This window comes from Parasteatoda tepidariorum, chromosome 7 (assembly GCF_043381705.1).
Source record: "Parasteatoda tepidariorum isolate YZ-2023 chromosome 7, CAS_Ptep_4.0, whole genome shotgun sequence".
Lineage (NCBI taxonomy): Eukaryota > Metazoa > Arthropoda > Arachnida > Araneae > Theridiidae > Parasteatoda > Parasteatoda tepidariorum.
In genome coordinates, this window is record NC_092210.1 from 46,261,451 (window position 1) to 46,268,131 (window position 6,681).

At 29.8% G+C, this 6,681-nt stretch overlaps 1 long non-coding RNA gene across 1 annotated transcript; it reads left to right on the plus strand.

Moving 5' to 3' along the window:
• The first annotated feature begins 1,368 nt into the window (after positions 1 to 1,368).
• LOC107456128 (uncharacterized) lies at positions 1,369 to 6,462 on the plus strand. The gene is made up of 3 exons (XR_001585673.4): positions 1,369 to 1,558; positions 4,581 to 4,746; positions 6,202 to 6,462. It is a non-coding gene; the product is annotated as an uncharacterized lncRNA (long non-coding RNA).
• The last annotated feature ends 219 nt before the right edge of the window (positions 6,463 to 6,681 follow it).

The window sequence follows — 6,681 nt, forward strand, 5'->3', positions numbered from 1 at the left end:
TATCCCGGCCCCTGGATCAAGTATTGGGAGAAATTTGTCTTCGTGGAGGACTTTTTGAGGGAACTAACCTGCATTTGCGTTACATGAAACCGTCCACGCGAGGAAAACCGCCCACGTTTAGCCTGACGGCAAGGAGACTTTAACCCATGATCCGTCTACCACTGAGGATATTTTACGTCAGTACTGTGGTCGGTGCAAGCCGGATGCGGAATTCGTATCGACCAGATGATGCAGGGCTTCGAACCCGGTTCACCTCATTGGAAATAAGAAATCACATTTAAAAAGAAACGTTTAAAATTAAAACTATATTGTTATTAGAAATTTGGTGATTTCACAAAACGTAAGTTAATATTTTCGCTTACCGTAACAGGCTGATATATTAAATACAGTTTGTAACGCATCGCATAGTGCATGAAGCTGATCGAATCTTTATTATTTAACGAATTTCCTTTACAGTAATTTATAATAACATATTAATGTAATTTACTCCGAAAAATAATCATTGTAAAATTTTGGACACCGACTCAATTAGTTCGTCCTAAAATACAGCTTAATAACGTAATAGCATAGAATTATGTTATAAAAAAGAAACTGCTCTTTTGGTTATAAACTCTTAATTTAGAAAACTATCAAAATCGAAAAAGTAATTATAGCAGAGTAAATAATCAAAATAAATATTACAGGCACATACCTTTAAATTTGAGATATTAAAGTATTTTACGTGTAAACAATTTCTTTTTGACTTTTATTAATTTTATGCTGATGACTACCAAAAAATAAATATGGAAATTAATGTGGAAAAACTGGATCCTACCATGCTGTTTTCCGAATAATAAAAATGTATCGACAACAATGAAGACTGCAACACCCTCATTAGATTTTAATTAGATTATATTATTCTTTTAATTTTAAGATAATCTCTTTTGAATACTTGAGTTGGTAGTGGTTGTATTTTCTAAGATAATGTAGAAACTTGCCATTGGAAAAACGTATATTTTAGTTTAAAATATCTCCAAGATGTATTTCCACAATAGCTTATGTTCTTTTACACTAACTATATGCAGTAAGCAAGCTGAATAATATAAGAAAAACAATACGCAACTGAACTCAAATGAATCAGAAAGCAATAAAAAAAACGGAAGAAAAACACATGTTTTACTACATGTTTACATAAAATTCTCTTCGCTACATCTTGGACAATAATACGTTTTTCAAGATCAATTTTTCATTGTTCTGGAATTTTTATGCTGCCACACGCAATAAATTTTCTGCCGATCGAAATATTTGCTAAGAATTATTACATTTTATTATCCTTATTTTACTAAAAATAGATGTAGGGAAAGTATAATATGAATCGATGACGTTTTCGATATTAAGTTTTATTAAGAGACAACAATGGGACAATAATTTCCACTGAATCACCGTAATGCCTTGAAAGCAACACACTTTAAGCGAATATCAGTGCATTTTGGTTAAGCTTTGGACGCAGAATATGCTTATGCTTCTGAAGGGATTAAATTACTTAAAATAAATCTTCATACTTCTTGAACTTTACAAAGTAAGTAGAATTTCTTTAAAAAATATGTGTCTACGTTTAGAGAATCAAAATTAATTCGAAATTCTTTTTTTTCTTTAAATATTTATTATACCTGTGTTTTTTTAATTATGTGACTCATTTAAACATATAGTTGAGTAATGCAATATTATGTTGTTGGAAAAGTTCTTTCCGTTCTCTCATAGCTCGAACTTTTGACGAAACTTACACACACATTCAGTTTTATTTGCAATTTTCATTTTATTTAGAGGAAGAAAAAAATAAAAAGAAATCGAATTGTGGAGGAAAAAAGTCAAAGCAGGATATAGAAATCTTGTTTTTGAAAGTACATATTAAATAATAATTTTATTTAATTATTGCTTAATATAAATCATTTATTTTCTATCTAATTTAATTAAATTTGAAGTAGGAAAATGCCGATTACCTCAACGCCTAAAGAATTGTAGCCGGTACTTAATATTTTAGTAAAATATAGCCTGATTTTTTTTTATTCTGAGAATGTTCAATGAGATTAATCAATGAGAATATTTACGGGGAAAGTAAATTTTTCCAAACGTAGCATTTGACCAGAACAATCAGAAAATAATCCACCTTTCCGAAAAAAAAGCTTTCAGCGTTTTTGTAATCAAAAACTAGAACACATGATGAGTATTATGTAGGTATAAAATGTAGTTTTAGTTTGACTGATTGCTTGCAAATTAAAATTGTTTACAATACTTCCAAACAATGTTTTTTTTTGGATAATTAAGAGACTCCGCTCAATAGCCCCGTGATTGTTTCTTTTTCATCAATGATTTCTTTACTCTTAAAAATAGATAATTTCAACAAAAAAAGAACATTTTGTGAAAATAAAGAATCATAATTTTATGTAAGAAGTTTTGTTGATCTTAATGTTAATTGTTATTTGTTAATATTTTGCTAACATAGTGAACGATTACCGGAAAGATAATCAACTAAACATTAAATAAAAAAATTGAAACAGAAAAAGAAGAAATCGTTGAGAAATGATTTTACTCGTTAAAGGAATGAATCATTAAACATTATAACAATGAATCATTATAACTATTCACATGGGCTCTTTTTCGCTCTAAAATTAATTTTATATATTTTTAAAAATTTGAATACAAATGTTAAGATTTGTATATGGCACCACCTTATTCGTCTATTTATCTATATCTGACTCTCTCTTTCTCATTCAGTCACTCTGTCTCTCTCTTTGTTACTTTCGTAATCAACTTAAAAGCAAGTTTATTGATTTTGAGAGAAGATCTATACTAAATCAAATGGAGTAGTCATTATTTAAAGCAAAAAGAAAAATGTTATTTAAAGCAAAAAGTGATGATTCAAATTAGAAATTTGTGTATTGAAATATCGCGTTAAAGAATACTAATTTCATAAACCATGTTGAAATGGCCAAAAAATCGATTAATAACTCCCAAAAATAAGAAATCGAAAAACAAAATGGATTTAGACGGAATCGTCGTGAATTGAGCGCGTCAAAAAATATTAACCAATGCCGTAAAAACGAAAAATATCTAAAATAGGTGCCAAGAAAACAATCAGAAAATGACATGGAATAACGACGAAATAGCGCGCGCTTCAAAAAGTGATTACTCAAATTCGAACTTCAGGTGTCGCAATATTATCGTATTAAAAATACAGAAGTTTGGAAATTCGTGAAAAGATTGCCAAAAAACGAAAAAAAAACGATAAATAATTATAGAGAAACGATCGGATAAAGCTGAGGATTAACTATGGAATTGTTGTGAATCGAAAGCGTGAAGAAGCGAACTATGATTCGGAATTTGCGTGTCTCCCAATACTCGATCCAGGAGTTCCCTTGTCTTCTGGATTGGGTTAAAAATTACAAGACTACGGAGTTGAATATTAGTAGTCGTAAACCCATAAAATCAGGGTCAACACGGTTATATAAAAAAAAAAAAAAAAAAAAAAAAAAAAAAAAAAAAAAAATTCCATTAAGGAGCAGTGATGGCTCAGGGGATAGAGCGTTCGTCTTCCAATGAGGTGAACCGGGCTCGAATTCTAGCGATTGCTTGTCGATACGAATTTCACATCCGGCTTGCACCTACCACAGTGCTGACGTAAAATATCCTCAGTGTAGACGGATCATGGGTTAGAGTCCCCTTGACGTCTGGTTAACCGTGGGAGGTTTGGGTGGTTTTCCTCTCCATGTATCGCAAATGCCATCTAAAAGTCCTCCACGAAGACCAAATTTCTCCCAATACTGGAGTTCTCTTGTCTTCTGGGTTGCGTTCAAAATTATAAGGCTACGGAGCTGAACATTAGTAATCGTAAACCCTAAAATTGGGTCGACTGTTAAACGATGGTTATAAAATCAAGTAATTTCATAAAATTTCGCAAACTTAACTTAAATATTTAATTAGATACGGACATTTTAATAAAAAAAATAAATACTTTCTGTCATATGTTTTTTTTTCTGTAGCTGTAAGTTTTGAAATATTCAATTAATTTTAACAAAACTTTTGGAGCAATTTTAATTAATTACAAAATTATAAATTTAACATTTGATTAAAAAATCTTCGAAAATTGCACAATATGTGCTCATATAGTTCTATCCTACTGCGCACAAATGGAAAAAATTAAAAAAAAAATTTTTTTTTCGTAAGTTTGTAGTCATTTGTATGAATTTAGTAAACAAAGGTAAGAATTCCCATTTTGAAAGTTTAAAATATTTCCAATTTTCTAAGTAGTTTTGTACCTAAGAGAAAACTCAAAATAATAAGGGGTTTTCCACAAATTTAATTTTGCATCATAAGACAAAATTCAGTAACAAATATTCATTTGGTAAGTGTAATGTTTCTTTTTTTTTCATTTCAATGTCACGGATGTATTATTTATTTATTTATTTAATTTTCCAGATATCAATTACTTGGGAAGAGGCAAACTGTTTCTTAACTAAAGCATTAGTCTTTTGCCCTCTCTCTCTCTTTCTATTTCTACTTTATACGTTTAATTAACTAAAATCAATAATTTTCTATTTTAGAAAATGAAGCAACTGTATTTTACGAATCTCTTTCTCAAAGTGTGTGTCACACTTTTCCTGTTACTTCTACTATTACAAGAAATCGATGCTCTTGCCTGTTATTCTTGTGCATTTCCCGTGTTCCACGCATGGTGTTGTATGGTTTTTCGAACTTGTTGTCCAAAAGGTAAGTAGACTTTTTGTCAAACCATTTCTCTAATTAGTTCCATTCTATTTTTGAATAAATAAGCTCCTCAAATTATAAGCAAAAGTTGTCCATAGCCATAGCCATAGTGTAGTAAGGAATCAATGCAATTTGATGGTTTTAAATCATGTTAATAAACTTATGAATCAAATACCGGAAGAATTATATAAATATACAGAAATTATTTTTAGATTATTTTAATGTTATATGATATATTATGCATGAAATTCTCAGACGGGCATTTTTTATTAAGGTGAAAAATGACTTTTTGATCCTTTTTTTTAACACTTGCATACAAATTTATTAGAGCATCTAGTCTTTGACATTTTGTCATATCCCTTTATTGTCTGAAATTTTGCAAAAAAATAATTTATGACAATTTTTTTAACTTTAGCGTTGTTCAAATTCTTTTCTTTCTCTTTCATACGTTTCTTTTAATTCTTTCTTTCTTTTTCATAAGTTTAGCTACAAATTTATAAAATTAAAAAACTATATAACGAAATCGTAACTATTATATAACTATAATAACTATGTATAATTATTATAATTATGTAAATATTATAACTAAAAAAAGCTTTTTGATTTTTAGTTCAAAAAAATTCATTTATTAAGAAAAAACTTATATAAGATATTATATGAGCTAAACTCAGTGGCGTGACAGCCCATAGAGGGCCATCTCAGTTTTCTTTACCTGGGGCTCTGGAGTGCAAGAGCAGATGTTCCGGTTAAGTGGTCAGCCGAATGCAGAACCCTCAGTGTTTAGTTCCCAAGCATGCTTGATACTCATTTATCGACCCACTGAAGGGATGAAAGGCTGAGTGAACCTTGCCTGGTCCGAGGATCGAACCCAGGACCTGTGGCACGTCAGCGCGAAGCGCTACCACTCAGCCACCGGGCGTCTACTATATGAACTACTCTGTAAAAAATTCCAGATCAAATTACAGTATAAAGTACCGGTACTTTCTGCGCATCATCCGTAACAGTTTTGTGTATGATCGCCAGTTGTGTAAAATATAATACCATAATTTTTTACTGTAATATTTATTTAATTAAAGTGTTTCAATGGTTTTACTGTAACTGCTACTGCAAAAAGCGGTATATCAGAGTTTTTGTTCCGTTATATGTTATAAAAGGGTATGTTATAAAATCCGAAAACGTGTATACATGTTATAATCCAACTCTGTTTTCTTACATCATTATTTCGTTGCTTCATAAACCTATAGCTTTATTTGTAAATTTTTACTGGTTCCCTAAAATTTCTCGCGCTTAAATTTTTATTCAAAATTGCAAGTAATCGTATATTCTTAACATACCCCCAAAAAAAACAGAAAAATCAGTTTAATAATTTTTTAAGAAATGTGGACACTGAATGTCAAAGACCGTGTAGCTTACGTACGTGTAGTTTATACTTATTTGCATTTTTTTTCTGTTTTCCAGAGGATGTAGTAAATGTATATGCTCTTTATTCAGACAAAACTTCTGCTGCAACAACTCTTGCCCCTGAAGCGACTACATAACATTTATAGCATGATTTAACAAACTTTGTTTTAATTTTATGTGGTTTTACACTGATGATCAAATAATAATAAATAAATAAAAACATTTTTGTACAAATTTTTATTTACGTTCCGTGATATAGCTTGTTAAATTGTTATATTATAGCTTGTTATATTGCAATAAAACAAGTTTGATGATTAATGAATGTTGTCTTAAATTTATGTAAATTATGTGTTAATCTGATTGTAGATGTAGTTATTTTGTGAAAAAATATAAGTATATGTGTAATTTTGTCTGTATTTTTACTATCACTAGCACCATTGATAATTTTTAAAATTTTTAGTAATGCAGTACACTCTCGCAAAATCAGTCCAACTTGAAACTATTTCCAATCATTTAAAAATTAAATTGTTATTTTAT